This window comes from Nycticebus coucang, chromosome 15, assembly GCF_027406575.1.
Source record: "Nycticebus coucang isolate mNycCou1 chromosome 15, mNycCou1.pri, whole genome shotgun sequence".
NCBI lineage: Eukaryota > Metazoa > Chordata > Mammalia > Primates > Lorisidae > Nycticebus > Nycticebus coucang.
In genome coordinates this window covers 32,073,878-32,096,287 of record NC_069794.1, presented here as the reverse complement: position 1 = coordinate 32,096,287, position 22,410 = coordinate 32,073,878, and positions in this window count along the sequence as shown.

Here is a 22,410-nt window from a genome sequence, read left to right as displayed (position 1 = left end):
GCTACTCATGTATTCTTGGAACTCTTTTTCTTTTTTCTTGTATTGCTTCATGTGGTGAATATATTCCACAAGAACACATATTGAAATGTTAACAGTACATATATTAATAGTTATACAACTTCAGTGCTCCAAGAAAACACAAATAAAACTATGAGGGTAACTGAATAATCAAACTAACCCGCTAAAATCACTTTGGTGCAGCCAGATTAGGTTTCCAGGCCTTGATTAGATTTTTTTAAAAATCTCTTTTTAAAAATAGCAGTTTTAGATTTATAGAAAAATTGAGAGAGAGAATAGGACAGAGTCCCCACAAACCTCATACCCATGTCTCGCATTACTGTGGTACATTTGTTACAATTAATAAATCAATGCTGATATATCACTATTAACTAGAGTTCATGCCTCTTTCAGATTTCACTAGTTTTTACCTAGGGTCCTTTTTCTGTTCCAGGATCCCATCCAGGACCCACATCACATGTTGTCATCACCTCTCGTCAGGCTTTCTTGGCTGTGGCTGTTTCCAGACTTCCCTTGTTTTTTGATGCTCTTGATAGTTAAGGCCCCTGCATCTGGTCATGGGCCTCACTGGCTGGCCTTCTTATTTCTAACCACTTAAACCTGAAGACCTTCAGCATTGCTGAAATGCTCTGGATAACTTTTGCAAGAGACTTGTATTATAACATCAGAGCAATTATGATTGACTAGTAATTATACCTTAAAAAATGTGCTTTTGGTGAATAATAGATTAGGGCAGTTGTATACAAAATTGCTTTCTGGTAATTAGATATTTTGAGATGTGTTGTATAACCCTAATTTTCATTTTACTTAAAATTACAGTTTACTACAATTAAGAACATGATCCATTTACACTGGATCAGTCTAGTAGCTATTTGCATAATAGGCACACTTACAACACCCTATATTCCTGTAAAAATATAACACTTGCCCAAGAGCTGGACTTGGAGGGAATTTCTTAGCGGGAAGAGATGATGAGCTGACATCTCATCCTGCTAGCCTCTTCCTCCAAAGGTCACAAAATCCCAAACTCCAAAAGCCTGTGTCAAGGGCCTTTTTCCCTGAACTTAGCTCTTAGGGCTTTGACATTCCTAGGGCCTGCATCTTCCAATTATTTAAAAGTATGTCCTGAGCAGCTTCTCTGTATCAAGTAGCTGGTGTGAAGAGGGCATACATTCATCCTTGCCCTCAAATATCAGTCAGGACAGGGAGATAGTCATAGAGTGAATAAACGACTAAAAACTTGGTCAGCACAATATTGGTGTCCATAAGTTGGGAGAGTCCCTAGTTATTTAAATCTAAGGCAGGAAACAACAAAAATCCTCAAAGAAAGTGTGGGGAAAACACTTGAAGACATTGGCCTGGGGAAAGATTTTATGACGAAGACTTCCATGGCAATTGCAACAATAACAAAAAATGGCACTTAATTAAACTGAAACCTTCTGTACAGCTAAGGAAACAACAACCAAAGCAAACAGATAACTTTCAGAATGGGAAAAGATATTTGCATATTATGCATTGGACCAAAACTTGATAACTAGGATCTATAGAGAACTCAAATTAATCAACAAAAAAAAATAGACCCAACAATCCCATGTATCACTGGGCAAGAGAGATGAAAAGAACCTTCTCTAAAGAAGACAAATGGCTAATAAACATATGAAAAAATGCTCATTATCCCTAAACATCACAGAAATGCAAATCAAAACTACCCTGAGATATCACCTAGCCCCAGTGAGAGTGGCCCACATCAAAAAGTCTCAAAGCTGCAGATGCTGGCATGGATGTGGAGAGAAGGGAACACTTTTACACTGCTGGTGAGACTGCAAAGTAATACAACCTTTTTGGAAGGAAGTATGGAGAATCCTCAAAGAATTCAACTTAGATCTCCCATTTGATCCTGCAATCACATTACTTTTCTACCCAGAAGAAAAAAATCCTTTTATCATAAGGATATTTACACTATACTATTTATCCTGTTTATTGCAGCTCAATTTACAATTGCCAAAACATGGGAACAGTCTAAATGCCCACCAACCCAGGAATAGATTAACCAGTGGTGGTACATGTATACCATGGAATACTATTTAGCCACTCAAAAAGATGGAGATTTTATATCTTTTGTATTAACCTCGATGGAGGTGGAACACATTCATCTTAGTAAAGCATCACAAGGATGGAGAAGCAAGAATCCAGTGTACTCAGTTCTAATATGAAGGCATTAAATGGGATCTAATACAAGGGAAGGGGTAGGGGAATGAGGGAGTGGGGAAAAGGGAGGAGGGAGGGGGATGGTGGGTCACAGTGTATGGCACACCTCTTGGGGGTGGGACACAATCATAAGAGGAACTTTATCTAACAAATGCAATCAGTGTAACCTCTCTTTGAGCCCTCAATGAATCCCAAACAACAGCAACAACAACAACAAAAAAAAACAATTGGACAGAGGACAAAAGTGAAACTCATTTTCTATTATTCTGTCTCATTCACATCCTCCTAGTGTCACGTGCTCCTTACTGTCCCACGAATGTATCAAGTTTACTCCTCACTTTGGTCTTCCTTCTTCCTGAAATGTGCTTCAACTCGCTGTCCTCAGAACTTGCCCTTTAGGTTTTTATTTGAAAGTTCTCTTTCCTGGCATGGCTACTCAAATGAAAATCTCAGTCTCAACTGTCCTACCTGCTTCCTTTTTCTCACTGAAATATAACGTATATATTTACCTCCTTTGTTTATTGTCTTTCCCACTGGAATGTAAATCCCACAGAAGCCAAGAGTTTGGCAGGTTGTATGCACTGTTATATCCTCAGTGACTCAGACAGCACCTAGCACACAGTAGGCATTCACACAACACTTGTAGGACTTGTGGGAATTGCATAGCTGGATTACCCTGTCTTTGTTTCCCAGTTTTCAATTTTGCCCAAGACTTGCAAGAAAGAGGGGCATTCCATTCCCCTTATTAGTTCTAGATCTCAATCATACAATATTTTAGGTGGTAAAAGTACAAGATTCAGCAAATTTCATTTCTTTAGGTCAACAAAATCGAAGAACATCATTATTTGGATTTTAATTGCAACAATTAAAGGATGATAGAAGTTTGTTTTGTTTAAGTAACTTTGTTAGGTAAATGAATAAATAATACAAATATTTAATTTGCTGGTTGTACACACTGTTATATCCTCAGATAGCACTTAGCACACAGTTAATTGAGACAGAGCAGTGAGTAACTTTATAAATAAATATGTAAATAAAAAGAAAAAATATATATATAGCTTTGGCATCAAATGGACTTATATTCAACCTCTGGCTTTGCTATTTATAAATTTGCAAAATATTGATGACAATACCAATCTTACATGATTCTTGTGTGTATTCAAACAGTTGGCATAGATCAAGTATTTTAATAAATGGTCTGACTTCTTGTTGTAGTGATAGAAGACAGACAAGATTCAAGGAGGAGATTGTCAGTTGGGACCCCACCATTTTCTTTTCACACCTAACTAAGATGCCCACGTCAGATAGCCAGGCATGGGTAATATTTTTCATTCATGTTTTTTCATTCCAAACAGTAACATGCTGTCATTGTTTAGTGAAATTAGTAGTTTTATACTAATTTGATTAAATGCTATTTTTGTCTTTCCACACACTACCTTAAAAAAAAAAAAAAGGATTTAGAGCTACTTTCTAGAGCAAGTTTTATTTCTCATTTTATAGTTCTCAATTGTTCAGTCATCCTTTGACTTGGACAATTTTGTCTGTGATGACAAATAATGAACTACATTAACAGGATTCTATTGTGGTCAAATTATTCCATTCTCATTAAATTATATAAATATATATTTCCTTGAGAGCTATAATCGGGGGCACTATTCTTATTTGCATTGATTTGATCAGCATATTGATATTTATTGCCTGAAAAATCTCCTTTGGGAATATTTATTATGAGTATTTATTGGAATTATCTTCAATAGGTGGTGAAAGTACAAGATTCAGCAAATTTTATTACTTTATTTTAGGTCAACAAAGACAAAGAACATCATTATTTCGGTTTTAATTGCAATAATTAAAAGATGATAGCAGTTTGTATTGTTTAAATAATTTTGTTAGGTAAGTGAATAAATAATAGTCATCAAACATGTATTAATCTTATTTTCCTTTTTGACAGACCCTCCATGGCCCAGGGCAGGGATATTCTGATTTGGGGAAAACTATGGACTAGACTGAGAGCCTTTGTCCTCCTAATGATGAGATTATCCTCTTCTGCTATCACCCAGGGCCAAACATCTGGAAATTAAGTAAGCTACTCAAGGCAAACCCTCATCCCCTCGATTACATTTATTTTTCTCTTATGAGCGTACTTTTTTCTTCCCTGTGTTCGATGTCTCAAAGCCTCCTTGCTGGAGAATATGCTTCTAATAAAAGAAAGGAGGCACTCAAATATTGAAAATTTGCTGTATTATCTTTCCTCAATGTATTTTTATTTAAAAATAAGTCTATGAGAAGAGAAGGATGGTCAAAGAAAGTAATAAATTAGCCACACTGCACGGTAGAATGCACGGGGTCAGTGACTTGTATGTCAATCCATTCCAGGTAGACAGGCACCTACCTAAAAAAGTAGTTATACATACCCTCTCATAGTCCTTATTTAGGAGTGTCTGTTCAATATATTTTTAAATATTGTTTACTATGAATTAGTCTTTTACATTACATTATGCATAAACTCCTATCTATATATCTTCTCATAGGATTGGTTACAGAATTCTGTATAGAGTAAACATACACTCAGTACATGCTCAGTAAATGTTTGTAAAATTAAACTGCAGAAGCATTAACTGTCCTCAACTGCCTGTACTCCCTATGCAGCACATTTGGACCAATTAGTTTCCATTCTTCCATGCAATCATGCAATGAGTACAACCAATATTTAGGGTGCTCAATTGGTCACACAAATATTTATGCATTTACATATCCTTTCATTTAATTAATATTTACTGTGTTCCTCCCACATGTAAGGTGCTGGAAGTATATGAACCAATTAGATTGTTGCCTGGTCACAAAGAGCCTGCAGTCATAGTGCCCACATAAAGTGATGACTGAGAGAGTTGGCCAAATATTAAGTTTCAATTCATTGGAGAGTAGTCTATTATCTAAATATGTAGAAGCTTAGTGAGTTGAGCCTCATGTGTACTAAGGAAGTAATGTTATTGATGCAGAAAGAAAACTAAAAAATTCCCCACACAGCACCTTTCTTTCCTAATATTCGTCTATGTTAAAGTACTTTATTTCATTCATTTCATTCATTCATTCAACAAGAAAGCAATTATCAAGCAACTTATGTTCTGGGCATTGTTCTAAGTGTTGAGTATACAACAAAGATATAGAGAAAAAAACAGAAACAAAGGAAAAAATAAAAGAATTTTGAAATGATTAAATATATGGAAGGAATAGAGTACCCACACGTAATCAAATAACTATGAAACACATAAAAATAAGAGCTTTTGTCATTTTTTGTGATATGGATGTTTTGATTTATTTTTTAAGGTAAATAAACTGTTAGGTAGGATTAAACTTTATGGCTTTCCCCCTACACATATGAAAGGTATCCTATGCTATGCACAAGTAAATTGTGAGATAATGATTTCAGAATACATCTATGGTAACATCAAGGGTAGAACATAATTTTCATTAAAATTCTATTGCCTGTGCCTATTAAAACATGAAGCTCAACTTTTTTGACTAAATAGAAAAGTAAATTTAGTATATTAAATTCTATTATCAAATAAGTTGGTTGGCTGGATTATTAGTTTATTTGGATGGTCAACATAGGATAAATATTTGCATTGTCTTTATAGATACTGAAACTTCTTAGGTTCCTATATTTTATTTATGCAATAGAAGTAAATTAAAAATGTAATTAGGTCAAAAGTATAGAACATAAATATTATTTATGTTTTTCATGTTATTTTTTTCCCATATAAGAAGACATAGAAATTGTTAGTATGCAATATCTAATTTTTGGCTTTTGGAGTCCTGATGATTTTTGTTATGTTAAACTGTCATAAATATTGTTATTTCCTTTTCATGACATTTACAAAATAAAAGAAATTATTTCTCTTATTAGTATATTGAATAATTTCTTTATAATGACCTAATTTTTATATCATCTATATTGTTGCAACCTACCATATAATAACCACCAAGATTGAATTTTTTTCATTGTAGGGTTGAACCCTCCTAATTTGTCAAATCTGTTACTTGAACAAGTTGAATTGCCAGCTTTTATCTCAATTTCATGACTGCTGCTTAAGAGGATTAGAGGTTTTGGTCAGCTACACCAGGGTGGCTAAGAGTAACAGGCGCCATTGCAGCTTAGATCCGAAAATCAATAAATGCAGCTCATTGAATCTGATTGACTGAGCCCCAATTGCCCTGTGGAAAATATCTAATGCTGGTCTTCTCTAGTTACGAAAACCAAGTCAGACAGCAACCAGCAGCTTCTTCTTCCTTTTAAATATAAATATTAGGGAAAGCATAGAAAGAGAGAGAGATAACAACAGAACTATGAAGACAAGAGAATGTCAAAAAGCTGCCTTTTGTGCTCAAAGACATACTGAGATTTATCATTTTACTAAATGTTCAAGTTCTCTGATGACACAGTCTTTTAATTTCAAAAATCATTAAAAATTACTAGTTATCTTCCCACCTAATGGACACAGTGTAAGGGTATATGGCACACCTCCGGGGTGTGTGACACAATTGCAACAAGACTTCACCTCACACCTTATAACCTAATCATTTGTACCTCATATCAACCTGAAATTAAAAAAATATATACTGGTTATCATCATCTCATTTTTTTCTTCTAGTTTTAGTAACTATATCTACAAATACAAATTATCAAAAATAATCCTTACATTTGAAATTTTTTTCATTCCAGAGAGTTAAAAAGTTCTAAAGGAAAAATAAAGTATATGGCTTTTCTCATTTTTCACTCTTAGTACTGCAGAATTGCATTTGTCTTGATGCAATAAGATACTCTTGCTCACATTGTGACTGAATGAAGTACATTAATGATCATTGTTCTCATAAACATGTACATGTATTTGAGATGTAGGAGGAAAGAATACTCTCGTTCCATTTTGAAGGTGTTCATATAAGGAAAGGGACAGTTATCTTTTCCATTTAAAAGTGAAGTGGGTTATTTTTTTCCTGAGGAAGCTCATTATTTTAAAAAATGGGGCTAACTGGATCGATCTGGTATTCAAATACTTGTATCAGAAATTATGGAATGTAGGGTTATCATAATCACTCAAGAAGCTAATAAGCCCTTTAGCAAATGTGATTACTTCAAACAATTGGGAAACATTTTCTGGGAAGAAGAGAGTCCTCAGAGAACAATACATTTTATATCACAGGATCAGAGCATTCCAGAGATTTTCAAACTATACTTTGCAACTTTCTGATTACAAAGATCAGAAAACAAAACCTAAAAGTTAAGGAACTGGACCCATACACCAGTGGAAATCTGTGAAATGAAGAGTGAGGAGCTCGACACAAAAAGTTTTCAAAAAAGTAGGAAATTTAAATCACAGCCATTTGTATATGATTTGGAATATTATTAGGACCATCTTGTCACTAATTTAGAGGTCGTAATTCATTGGCATACATGATGCTTTAAAATATAAGCACTTCTCGGGGGGAGGAGGAAACACCTTAGATGAAGTTTTCAGCAAATGGAAACTAAGGCAAGAAAGTGGACTTATTATACAGGACATAATCTCTAGTGATGGTAGTTTATTTTATCTTTCTATCTAAAACCTATCTTTTAATGTATGGGATCTTTTCATGTGGTGTGTAAATAGATGCCCTCAAGCTTTCCTCTCACCCAAAGGCAACGATAAAACCAAAGCTGTTTTGAAGTGGATGGTTCTTATGGTAAAAAGAAAATAACATTACCCCAAATAACTTTTTGCAGAAATAAAAGTTTCGGAAACTTACAGTCCTTTGCCTTTTGTCACTACGGAGATACTTTGGAAAAGATTAACTTAGTAACAAATGAAATTTGGAAGAAGTCAACATTCTCATTAAAACAAAGTCTTCTGATATTACTGAGAACTATCAAATAACCAGAAGTTTCAGAGAAAGACATTTTTGTTGTATTGAAGGAGTCAGCAATATTGTTTAGAAGCATCATTTTCAAGGCAAAAGATTAGTTCATTCAATAAGAATCTTGTGACATGGTGCAGGCGTGGGTGTAACAAACTTTCTGGGATGGCTCATAAAATTAGACTAATTAAAGATAATCTAATTTGGACAATTTTATCTTCTGAAAAAGAAATGTGATGTCATCCTCTGGGAAGAAACAATGTTTCGTCTCTAGGGATGTGCTAAAAAAATTACAAAAAAAAAAAAAAAGACCCTCACAAGATATTTGCAGTAATAAGAATTAGGGTTGATCCAAAAACAGTCTTAGATCTACCCATTGCCTCTCAAAAGATCCACCACATAGACTGTTAAGCCCCGTAATTATCTCCCCTATTTGTGACAAGCGTGAGCTAATCAGTCTCTGAGGGAGTTTTCCAGCAGATACTGAGGAGAGTGCGCGAGCTTCACAGTGCTCATCAAGCTATTTTGTACTCAAAATTGCAAAGACCTGACCAAAATTCATTATCCTCATCTAAACCGGAATTAATTCAAATTAAGAAAAATAGACTTTTTAAAACGCCAAGTGCTTATGATTTAGAACAAAGAGTCTTCACTATTTTTATAACAGCAACATAGGTTCTAGCGGCCTATAATCCCATATTAAAAGATTAGAAAAAACATCTGAAGAAATCAGAGAGTGTCTAATTGAGGTTCTTGCCTTTAATCCTGCAAGCAGACTCCCTCTTGGATATCAAGATCTGTCAGTGCCGAGTCAGGGGAATTCTGTAAGGAAAAAGCAACCACGAGGAATATAACATATTCTTTGCTATTTAAGAAATAAAAAGAGAAAAACACAGTTGGTGATATCAAAACATAAGCCAACACAAAATCAGGGGAAACCCCAAAATGGATTTGTAAATATAAGCTAGCAAAAGTAAAGAAATCAGTTTAATCTTTCTCTTCTATATATTTTTTTTTTTAGTAAGCTTTCAATAGGTTTAATTGTAATTATTGTTTCCTTGTCTGCACTTCTTTTTTTTTTTTATTGTTGGGGATTCATTGAGGGTACAATAAGCCAGGTTACACTGATTGCAATTGTTAGGTAAAGTCCCTCTTGCAATCATGTCTTGCCCCCATAAAGTGTGACACACCCAATGTAGAGTACATAAATAAACAAAAAAATTATTTGAATGAATAAATAATAAAGAGTAACAATAAAAACAGAATCCAGACTAACAAGGAATTAATAATCTATTTAATAAATATATTTTACTTGTATATTGATTATTAAAATATTTATTATCTAATTGTCTTTATAGAATTCCATTTAGTCGTCTTGCTGGAGATTTGTACATTAATGAGTACTTTCATAACAAAACCAAGAAATGTTATGGTGTGAAATGAAGTTTTTCTGTATAGCTATTATTTAATTGTGGACAACACAATTTAGAGGTGTCACTTGTTGAAAATTAGCATTTCATGCTTATTTACTAAAGGATAGAAAAATTAAGTTATAATTCATGACCAGTAAGTTAAATTAGCATGAGAAAAAGTGAAGTAGTTTATTTTGTTTTAGAAATACAAAATCTTTTAAAACATAATAAAAACTATAATCAAGAAGAAAAAGGAAAAAATAGTGTAATAAAAGGAAGATACACTTTAAACTAATAGCATATTTTCATCACAAACAGGATATTTCCTTTTGTGATTGCTTAGAAATTGGTATAATGTAAATTTTATAAAGCTAGCTAGTAAAAGAAAATACATATGTTCAGGGTAAACATATTTCTCTTTGGTCTAGTATGCATTAATACCTTAAAAGAGTTAATTCACTGTGTATTAGGAAAGTTTTCTTATATTTCTATTATAAATTAACACATGGAAAAATGATTTAAAATATTTTGCTGGGCCATTTGATATTTTATTAATAATATTTTAGCAGAGGAAGATTTTTCATAGTAAACTGGATTTTGAGAGACAATGTAAGTCATTGGGAATCATTCTGTAATACAGAAAAACTTGGAACTGAGCATAAATAGGAAAATTAAATCAATGTAACAATGTTTTTATTTTAATTACAAATGAAAATAAACCACTTATAGAATAGTAGCTTTAAAATCTGTACACACTATCTCACAAGAGATCACATGCCTCATCAGAAAATACCTCACCATTATGTATGTATGTTATTGACATTTTAGCCATATATATGCACAGTTAAGATGATAATGCTCTTGCTGTGAGCCGGGTGATGCCACGGCACTCTACCCGAGGGTGGTACAGTGAAACTCTGTCTCTACAAAAAAAAAAAAAAAAAAAGATAATAATGCTCAAAACATAAAATTTTTGGTAAAAAGTAGTTTGATATTTATTTTAACAAGTCAATTACCATTTTGATAAACATTATTTTTAAAATAGCAATTTTGTGCTTATTTTTAAAAAGTATGATTTATTATATTAACATTGAAGACTGAAAATAATAGCAATTGCTGACATAATAATATATGACTAATATATAGTCATTGTGAAGGGGAGGATTAGGAAACTCATGGACAGTGACAAAATTAATACGAGTAATGTATCTTAAAAAGGGTAGTGGGTAAACAGGTTATGTGTAAGGTGTCTAGAAAGATCAAACATAAATTCCCTATTTCCTCTAAAATTTGAAGTTCTCATCCTACGACATTATGACATTGGCCACTGCATGAGGTAGCCAGTATATCTAAATCCTCTGATCACAAAATATCAAATGGGAGGTGAAACTAACTAAATTATTTGATTTATAGTACAATAACATGCAGCGTCAGAAATGTAATTTTAGCCTGACTTCTTAGATTTGATGCAACAAAGGTAAAATTATGAGTCATTTACATTTTTACAAAATATCAAATTATTTCTTACGCTTTTGTGTTGAAAATGGGAGCTAAATATTTAATTTCAGTATTATACTTTAATCAGTAAGCCAGTGTAATGATTATTATTTGTACAGTGAATCAAAAGGAAAAATAGGGACAACCAGAACTTACTTGAAATTCACACTCGATGTTAAAAATAAGAGCACTTATTCTGTTGGGACATCATAGGTATTGCCAGCAGTGATGACATGGGAAGTGATTAAGGCTAGCTCGAGGTCTGTGCCATTTAGGGTGGAATTATCAACTGTGTGTTAGAAGTCCAAAGCTTCCACCTGACTCGCATAGAGGAAGAAAGTTCTATTCCATGAATTCCTAGACTTGTCTGCATAATAAAGTCACACAGACAAGTTTTCAAAATCTTGATACCTAGAGAAATCCAAACCAAAAATAAATCAAAAACACCGAATTTTAAAAAGACATCCAGGTATTAATAATCATTTTAAAGCTCTCCAAGAGATCCTGATGTACAGCCAAAGGTTCTGATCAATAGATCTAAACTAACCCTTCTTTCTTTCAGGAAACTTAGAAGACAGTCTTAAATGATTTCTTGGTATTAGAACTTCCTAGTTAGATAGAAGCCATTAGGGTAATTCAGTGGCTCTCATAGCTTGTGCTCTTACATCCCCTTTCCAGGGGTCCTCAAACTTTTTAAACAGGGGGCCAGTTCACTGTCCCTCAGACCATTGGAGGGCCGGACTATAGTTTAAACAAAAAAAAAAAAACTGTGAACAAATTCCCATGTACACTGCACATATCTTATTTTGAAGTAAAAAAACAAAATGGGAACAAATACAATCACACCACTGCACGTGGCCTGCAGGCCATAGTTTGAGGACCCCTGGAGGACCCTGAAGAGTTATTGTTAATGTGGGTTATTTCTACTGACATTTACTGTATTAGAAATTAAAATTGAGAAAGTTAAAAAAACTAATACATTTAAAAATGTAAGCAATGACCCCATTACATATTAACATAACTAAAATATCTTTTATTAAAAATAATTGTATTTTATCAAACAAGAGTATTGGTAAGGGAAGTGGAAATGTTTTAAATTTATACAAATCTCCTTAATGGTTGGCTCAATAGAAGGAAGCTTGGTTATCATATCTGCTTCTGCACTCAACGTGTTCAACAACACACATCTGGAAAATTTCACTACGCACTATGAGAGAATGAAAATGAAAAATGCACATAACACCTTAGTGTTACTATGAAAATAGTTTCAACTTTTGGCATCCTTTTTGATAAGCCCAAAAGCTCCTCAGCAAGGAGGAGCCTCCACAATAAACTTCCACAATAACACACATATAGCAAATCTGTTGTCCCCAAAAGGCTAAGTCAAAGGAACCAGTTGGATACGAAAAATAACTACTTTTTGTTATTTGCTTGATGACTAGTCTGGTTATGCCAGAGTTAGTGTTATTTCAAAGAATGACTTTGTTTAAAAATCACTATTTCAAATCAATAAATAAGTACTCCAAAAACATAATTTCTGCATTGAAGGAGTTTTGCATGCTTGAACAAGCCAATACTTACACACCGAATTGTGCAATATAATTGGTGAGGCAAGACACACATAAATAAAAATGTACAGAAGAATGTAATGCGAGTTCAATATCTGCCTTAAAAGACCCAGGTAAATAAGCAAAAGTATAAATTTGTTAAATTTGTGCAAACGCTCCTACTTTGCTGTCTTTTCCACCGAAGTTATTGTTATAGTAGGTAGATAATTTACGACAAGATGAAAGGAAAGGTCACCTTTGTGCTAGATAGCTATTTTGACTTCTCAACGTGGCTACAGACAGATTCTCGTATAGTCTATATTTATTGCTAAGAACTTTCAGTTGCTGTTTGCTATGGTTTGAAGTTGTCCCTTAAGTTCAAGTGTTGGGAACTTGATCCCTAGGGAGGTGGTATTGGAAGGCAGGGCCTAATGGAAGGTGTTGCTCTCACAAGTCTTTTTAATGTCATCATTGTGGGAGTGAGCTACTTATAAAAAGGAAGAGTTCAGAACCTTCTTACACTCTCCTGTGCTCTCTTTGTTCTTCTGACGTGTTGGGCCTTAGCAAAAAAGCCCTTGCCAAGTGCTAGCTCCTCAATCTTGGACTTCCCAGCCCCTAGATCTGTGAGTCAAACACATTTCTGTTCATTATACATTAACTAGCCTGTGATATTTTGTTACAGTAGCATAAAAGAGAGTAAGACCTTGTTTTTGCTGCTGCTGCAGTTGTTATTCCTCCTACCTTTTTCAAAAAGGCAGACAAGCTTCAAATAATACCCTATTGGATTTATTTCCTCTGCCCTTTAAAAGGATGCTTGTCAATTTGTACTTTGTCCTCGTTATCCAATCTGTACATTTCATATGCTCTATATATCACATGTGCAATAGGAAAGCACACACATCCACTCTCATTCTCTGCATTTCTGACCACGGTTCACACTTACTATGGTCATATTTAATTCTAATTCTATTCTCCGAGATATCAGCTATTTCTTCCACCTGATGTCATCAGTGAACTTAACAAGCATCCTTGATATTCCATCATCCTGGTCATTGGAAAAATGTTAAATAATGCTGAACTGGGAACTGACCCCTGCAGAACACTTCTTGTTATATTTTCCCTTTAATTCATTCCCCAAATGATACTTATTATCTGCATCTTTAGATGTGAACCAGCCAGTAGCCTTTTGGTACACAATATATTTCTAATAATTAAGAAATACTCTAATTGGAAATCCATATAGAACTCTTACAGAACTGAATGTTACTCATAAAGGAGAGAATTATGTATATGCATAAATGGGCTAAAATTGGCCCTTATAAGTGGAATATGAAGCCACAAAGCAAGGAAAACCGATACTGTATTGAAATGTCCATTACTTGCTTCATCCTTAACTAAAATACCCATACAACCCATGGGAAATTAGAAAGAAAAATAGCATTTTATAAATCATTAAATTAAATTTTCACTGTAGGTTTCCTATTGGTAAATTATGTCTAAATAACTATCTTTACTTCTCTTTCTAATTGGAACATCCTATCTGGTGAAGCCTGGCTGGTTCCTTCCCCTCCACCCTTCTCTAGCATTATCTCATCCAAATGGACATGGTGCACACACATACTCCTTTATTAAAAAATAATAACGGAATATTGCTGATTGTGTTGATTTCTATGCTTACACATCTGAAATATATATGTTTATATATTTAAATTCTTTGACTAATCAGACATGGCTAGGATTTCATAATGTTCTCATATTAATTCTATTTCCCATATAGAACAAAGTAAGAAAATAGTAAAGCCAAATGGAAGTTTTCCAAAGCTTCACAATGAGGGTAAAATTTAACATAATTTGATGCTATTACTAAATAAGATAATCAACTAATGGATCTATAAAATGTCTAATATGTACTCAGCACAAAATTAGATGATTCTAAATATTATAAAATAACTAACCTCAAATAATTCTATAAGGGCTAATGGATTAGTGATGAAGATGAGGCTAAAATGGTTGATGCTGACAAAACAATGTAAGGCAGTTTTACTGCTAAAATGAACTGTGAGGGATATATCTTACAGCAATGGTACCCAACGTTTTTGGAGCCAGAGACCAGTTGCATGGAAGACATTTTTTCCATGGATGGTGGGGGAGGATGGTTTGGGGATGAGTCAAGTGCATTACATCTCCACCTCAGGTCATCAGGTAGTAGATGCTAGCTAGATCCCTCACATGTGTGGTCTACAGTAGGGTTTGTGCTCCTTTGAGAATCTAATGCCACTGCTGATCTGACAGGGAGTGGGCTCAGGTGGTGATACAAGCCATGGGGAGTGGCTATAAATACAGATGAAGCTTGGCTCACTCATCTCCTGCCGTGTGGTGCGGTTTCTAATAGAACACAGACCAGTACTGGCTGGCGGCCTCAGGGAGGATGTGGAGATGATTAGGTGGTATTGGTTTGAGAGTAAGAAGTCTTTAAGAATAAAGACTTGAAGGATGAGTAACATGTGCATAGATGGGGAGCAAGGTTGAGAACATTCTAGGTGGTGGAAAAGAAGGTCTAGTAGCAGAGGGGCAGTTATGCAACATACAAATATGTAAACCATAAATAATGGAAAACAGAGAACCCTAACGTGTTCTATGGGTACGTGTCTTTTGCAAATGTTGGTGAGCCTGTATTATATTCTAGAATTCTTAAGGTGGTAGTTTTATGGACAAGTTCTAGAACCATAAACCAGAGCTAAGAAGGCATATCAATTTTCTAGTCTGTGTAACAAATTACCCCCAAATTATTAGCTTAAAACAACAGTTATTATCTCTCAGTTTCAGTGAGATCTAAAATCAGCTTAGCTGTGTAGTTTTGAGGAAAGGTTCTCAAGAGGCTGTTCTTGTCTAGGGCTATAGTCCTTTTAAGGCTAACATGAACAGGGATCTGTGACTGCCTGGCTTTAGAAGATCCTCTTCCAAGCTCACTCCTGTGAGTCTCTGTAAGACTGCCCAGGGAAAGGCAGCTGGTTTCTCCTAGAGTGAGTGAATCAAGACAGAATGAGGGTAGTGAAGACTGAGAGAGATCTTTTCATAACTTAATCTAAATAGCGACATAACATTACTTCTCCCATTATGTGATCATTAGAAGTGACTCAAGAAGTCCATCGTACAGTCAAGGAGAGGGGAACAAGGCAGAGTTCAGGGAAGGCCATCTACAAGGCTGCTTATGTCAGAAGATCAGAGGGATATTGGAAGTGGGAGAGAAGAAGAAATCTACTCTCTCTCCTGAGGTCTTTGAGGATTCTTTCTTACTCTTAAATATGACCAAGGGTATTAGGAAGGAATAAAACTTAGGATGAGATGGCTTACAAAATGCAGTTCATCTCTCCTTCATGTTATTTCCTCTTCATTATTATTTAGTCCAAGGATGTAAAATAGATGCTGCTTCCATCATCATTTTTGACTGGACGATGCAAGCATTGATGTCAATCATGGGACTCTCACATGGAGCCTGTAAGTGACCTCGGAATCCTTCCTAGCCTAGTGTCCCAGGTGTTTTCCATCAACTGATCAGAGAGGAGAGGAGACTTTCCATCCCAGTGACTGTCTTTAGAAGATAAATTCTTTAGCTGTAGTGTGAGTGTGCACATAATTTATGAAAAAATTTCTCTACTGAGCAGTGGAGAAACTATGGCCTGTTAAATAAATGGTGTTGCATTAATTGAGTATTCACTTAGAAGAAAATAAAACTTTGTCTCCACCTCACATCATTCGCAAAAAGCAATTCTAGGTAGTTGATGGATCTAAATACGCAAGGCATAATATAAAGGAAAATATTTATAAAATAGGCTATATTACATTTATAAACTTTTATTTATCATGAGAAGGAAAGCTGTGCAAATAAATATATATGCAATACATACAAACGATAAAGAATTTATATCCAAAATATATAAAGAGCATTTATAGATCAATAGCAAAAAAGAGAGATTCCCAGATAGAAGAAACCTGAACAGGAATATCCCTGAAGAGAATAGCTCAGTGGACAGGAAACCTACTAAAGATGTTTTTATAAGGATATTCCCACTGGAAGAGCTAAAATGACTGACAGTTTCTAGTGTTGGTAAGGATGGAGATAGTGTCAATTCTCCATATAATATGAATGTTGTACAACCATGTTGGGAAATATACATATCTAATTAAATAGACAAATACCTTATGATCCAGGAATTTCATTTCTACACACATATGGTAGATTAGATAAACAGTAAAATGTTTATGAAATACTATACAGTAATGAAAATGAAGAGGACATGAACCAAAGTTACACACAAGTTGGCTTCATTTTGCAAACATAATTCTAAGTCACAGAAGCCAGACAAAAATGAATATGATATCATGTGGCCTTCCAGACCCACAAGTGCAAATACTCAACCAAATCTAAACTTCACAGAAAAAAAAATCCCTTAATGAAATGGATTTGTCTGTGAAATTTGGATACACACTCCAGGATCCAGAAGGCCATATGTGGCCCCAAAGGTGCAGATTCCCCACCCTTGGTTGAGTACATGTACACACACACACTGCATGCTTCCATTTATATAAAGCTGACATTTGCAAAAATAATCTACATGTCAAAGGTCAGGATAGTCATTAATTTTGGAGAGACAAATGACTATTGGTACAAAGAGCATGAGGGACTTGAAGAAGAATTTCAGGGTGCTGATGACCTGTTTCTTGATCTGGCTGATAGTTCTCTGAATGTTTTTATCTTGTTATAATTTATGGACTTTGATGCTGGTACTTCTTTGCACGTAAGGTACACTTCACTAAAAAAGATCTTAAAAGGATTCAGCTTTATTTCAGTAGAATTCGACGATATTAAGATAATTATTTTAAGATAGTTTAGAATATAATTTATACTCCATCAGCCACAAAGTTAGTATGACCACAGGTACCAGAGTAACAAGGAAGCTAAGTGGATAAAGTTTAAGGGATAAACGTTTCTTGAAACAGACATATAGGATGTATGTCGAGTCACAGCCATCTACTGGCTGCTTATTTGATTCAGGTGAGAAATGTGCTTGTCACATCTCATAACTGGAGTTTTGGAAAAACTTTCAAGTCAGTTAGATTCAAGTTATACTTTACACAGGTTAAAATTTGTTCTTCCTGATTTCTTGTTGGGTATGTTTGGGCACTGCACAAAGTTTGCTCTGCATTTGAGACCTGAGAAGAATGACAGTTCAGAGGGGATTAAGGCAAGATTTCTTGTTATTTATTATCAAAACAGCAACAAGCAGTGCCAAATGTATATTCATGTTCAAGGATAAATGGAAGCGTGAGAGAACTCAGCTCTCTGGAGCATTCTTTGTTCCTTGAATACGGACTGAAGTTAGTGGGCACAGAAGCCATGGAGAAGCCACTGAATATGAGAAGCCTAGAAGTCTGTATGGGTTCACTGGCTTAGTAAGTGGAACTACATATACGCATGAAGAAAGCAGCCTTGAAACCCTGAAATTATGAATCTGAAAACAAGAAGGTTACTAAGAGATAATCCTTCCTTATGACCCCAGAGACATTTAACCCCAAATGAACAGCTGGGCTCAAAGAACAAAGCCTCACAGCCTTGATGTTTATATCCATGTTAAAACAGCACCCTCTCTATGAAATCAATTTTAAATTTCAATTTTCATTGTAATTACCAAGTTTTTTTCCCCAATGAATTTAATGATTTTTTTCATAGATAAATGTACATATTTAAATCTCTTGAAGCAAGGTCCCTAGGTAGCAGCTGTAGTCAAAACTAATAATGGAATGGGCATCTCCTTTGTTGCTTCATGGGAACCATGAATTGGCTTCTCTGTGAGAATGAGATCCTGAGAGCTGCATATAGAAATAACTGTTTTCTTATCCATTTTGTCATCTGGCCTGTCCCGAGTTTTAGTTAACCAACATTTATTGAATACTTAAGATGAGCCATGTCATTAGATGCTGGAAATTGAAAGGAGAGTAAAGTTTTTAACTTTCTGGAGAAGCCAAGCAAGAAAATAATGTGGCAGTTTGTAAAATGATGGAACTGAAACCAATGTGGTTAATCTGGAGGGATAATTCTGAAGGGTAGTGATGGAGAGGAGTTATAAAAACTATCTCCACAGATAGTGACCGAAGTTGATAACATTATCTATTTAAAATCTACAAGCACTATAAATACATATTTTTTTGTCAGTTAAAATAAATCAATTAAAAAGGGGCACAAATAAGAGGATAGATTTCAAATTAACATCTTGGGAAAAACTGGTTTCTTCAGTCAATGTATTTCTTTAGTTCCTCTCGAATTTATAATACTTTGGAAACAAACATTGTTTTAGTTCAAAAAATATTTTTGTACTGAGAAAAAAATAGCACATTATTCATTTATTATTTAAAGAATAGTAAACTGTTGATAAAAGTTTTTTAAAGGCAAAGGTAATTCATGTGGTAATGATAAAAATGTAGATAGAACTACAGACAGGAAGTCAGGGAATATCAACTCTAACTAGACATTTTAAGCAGGTGGACTGTGAGTTATGTGTGAATGGATTGATCCAGATTTACATTCTTTTCTGTGGCCACCACATCCATATGTTCTTTCTATTCAGCTCACTCATGAACTTACCTGCCTGACCACTGAGTCACTTGAATTTTATTTCTGGCCACAGGGCTCCAAATTCTACCATCAACTACTTGCATATCCTCAGGCAAGCAAAAGTTGTTGGCTTTCAATTGCTTTATGTGAGAAAGAAGGGATCTGTGATTTTTCTTGTGTCTCCATTTCTAGCACAGGTTTAAGGGTCTATGCATTGTTATAATTTTCATAAAAATCAGATTTCAAAATCGGCTAAGCATATAGGTATAATTTTGTTTTTGAAGTCACAATGCCTATACGTGTAATTTTATTTTTGAAGTCAAGATGTCTTTGAACTTGAAATGTAAAGACCTGGATTGTTTTCACTGCACTGATTATTTAATTTTATCATTGTTTGCCATTTAACCATGCTATACCACATTATCTTAACTTATAGAACAGTGAAAATGTCTGTGTTTACCAAAAATTTGAGAGAAATAAGGAATATTAACAAATTATATCCATTAAGCAGACCTAAATATGTATAATTATTCAGGGAAATTTAACAGAAGAAGATAAAAATAGGAAACATTTGTTTCAATCAGCAAATTCACTTTAATCTTTTCCTCAATGCCCATCTAGACCATTGGCATTCTCTTCACCATGTTCTTGTTATCTGTCTCATACCTGTTACAACAATTGAACTATATGATGAAAATGTTTGCTATCTGTCTTTTCACTCTGAGAAAGGTGCTAATTTGTACCAAGAATCACAAGAGCTTATAAGAAGTAGCCTTTGCCATGCATAGGACAAATTTGATAGAGAAATATCATCCTTGGCTGATTTGAAATACAACAATCCTCTAATATCTCTTGTACCAACAAAGAATATGATTTATCTGGGGGGAAGCTAGCATTGTTTTACAAAGATGGCAGGGATAAGTTATTTGCTATGTTACCAAAGTATACCTTAGCAATGCCAGTGTGAATTACAGCTCAGTTAACATTGTTTACCATCTAATTATCAAGAAGCACCTTCATCCATCACTGACAACTCAGTAAATGACTCAAGACACTATGGTATTTGCAACTCGAACAACAAGGTCATTGCAAGTTTAATTAGCCACTGTGCATTACAAAATAGCAAATAGCCTATGATGAGAAGTAAAATTTCCATTTCTGAATATGCCTCATAAAATTATAGAGAATTGTTCACATATCAGTGATTCTAATAACAAATATATAGTATCATTTAAGAATTTTTTTAGAATTATAATCTATAATGAGTGCTGAGAGGAATTAATCATGGATTACACATGAATCAATGCAAGTCGGTTCTTAATTTTGAAATGAATAGTCATCTTCTGGCATTTGATATAGTTAGAAATATCTTCAGTATGACATGTAAAATGAGTTTGAAATTCATTTTGAAAATTTATATGTGGTTAGTTAAAGCAAACTATGGTACTATTCTATATTATTGGTGCTTTGACCTAGACTTGTGAATGTTCCAGAAATTATTCAACATTGAAACAAACTTACAATTTCCCAAGTCTCTAGGAACGGTCCCAGTAAGTATAATCCTATTCCTATACATTTTTATTAGGGATGTTAGTGTTTGCATCCCATCTAACATATTTTCTCTTTCAGAGAAGACTCTGAAAATATGAGTGAGTAAGTAGTGGTTCGCATGGAAGGATGAAGTATAAAATCTTTGCCAAGTTCAAGACCTTGATGATTAGTTTGAATCTATCAAAATCATCATTTTCAAAGGCCACACATTTAGGACCTTAAATAATAGCTTTCCAAATGGATAAGTTATTTCCCACTATTCTCTCTTTCCATTCTTTTAGTCTTCAATGGTGTTCTTCTGATTCCATAATAACCATAGGGAGTGGATGAGTATTCTTTTATGAAGCATATTCATATTTTCTTTTATTTCAAATAGTTTTTGTTGTTGGGTTTTTCTTTTTTTCTTTATTAAATCATAACTGTGTACATTGATGAATTTTGGGGGTTCAGTGTACTGAGTTGATATACAATGTGAAATGCTCACATTGAACTGATTAAAACATCCATCACCTTGCTTACTTATTTGTTGCGGTAAGGCAATTATACTCTTTTCTTAATCATTTTGAAATGTACCGGGCGGCGCCTGTGGCTCAGTCCGTAAGGCGCCGGCCCCATATACTGAGGGTGGCGGGTTCAAACCTGGCCCCGGCCAAACTGCAACCAAAAAATAGCTGGGCGTTGTGGCGGGTGCCTGTAGTCCCAGCTACTCGGAGGCTGAGGCAAGAGAATCGCTTAAGTCCAGGAGTTAGAGGTTGCTGTGAGCTGTGTGAGGCCACGGCACTCTACCGAGGGCCATAAAGTGAGACTCTGTCTCTACAAAAAAGAAAAAAAAAAAAAAAAAGAAATGTACCATTGCATTATGCACATTAGGTGAGCCCCCCCAAAAAAATTCCCTCCCTCCTCCTGGCCTCCTTCCTTCCCTCCCTCCTCTTCCCTCTTACTTTCTAGACTATAGTTATGTTTTACCATTCGTATGAATATATAGGTGATTATATATTGATTTCATAGTAATATTAAGTACATTGGATCTTTTTCTTTCCATTCTTGAGATACTTTACTAAGAACAATATGTTCCAGCTCCATCCAGGTAAACATAAAAGATGTGACAGAGTCTCACTCTGATGTCTATGGGTAGTGCCATGGTGTCATATCTTACAGAAACCTCAAATTCCTAGGCAATCCTCTTGCCTCATCGTCCCAAGTAGCTGGGACTACAGACATCCATAACAACTCCCAGCTAATTTTTCTATGTTTAACAGAGAAGGGGTCTTGCTCTTGCTCAGGCTGGTTTTGAACAACTGAGGTCAAGCAATTGCACCTACCTCAGCCTCCCAGAGTGCTAGGATTACAGGTATAAGCCACCGCACTCAGCCATTTCAAATGTTATTTTAAACACTTTATAATTTGCTTATATTTTATCAGGTAGATAGGACCTAGCTATCAGTTATAAAGTGTTAAATTTCTAAAAAATATGAACATCCAAATGACCATCTAAACATGCATCTCATAATGAGACATAAAGCATGATGATAATAAAATTCTTGATTAATTGTGAAATATAATGAGTATTTTTTAATGTACAGTGAAACATGTATTTTATTTAAATTACAGAAAATTCAATGTGTTATTGGTTTCTTCATTAAGTCATTACCAGTACAGAAGACCCTATGGA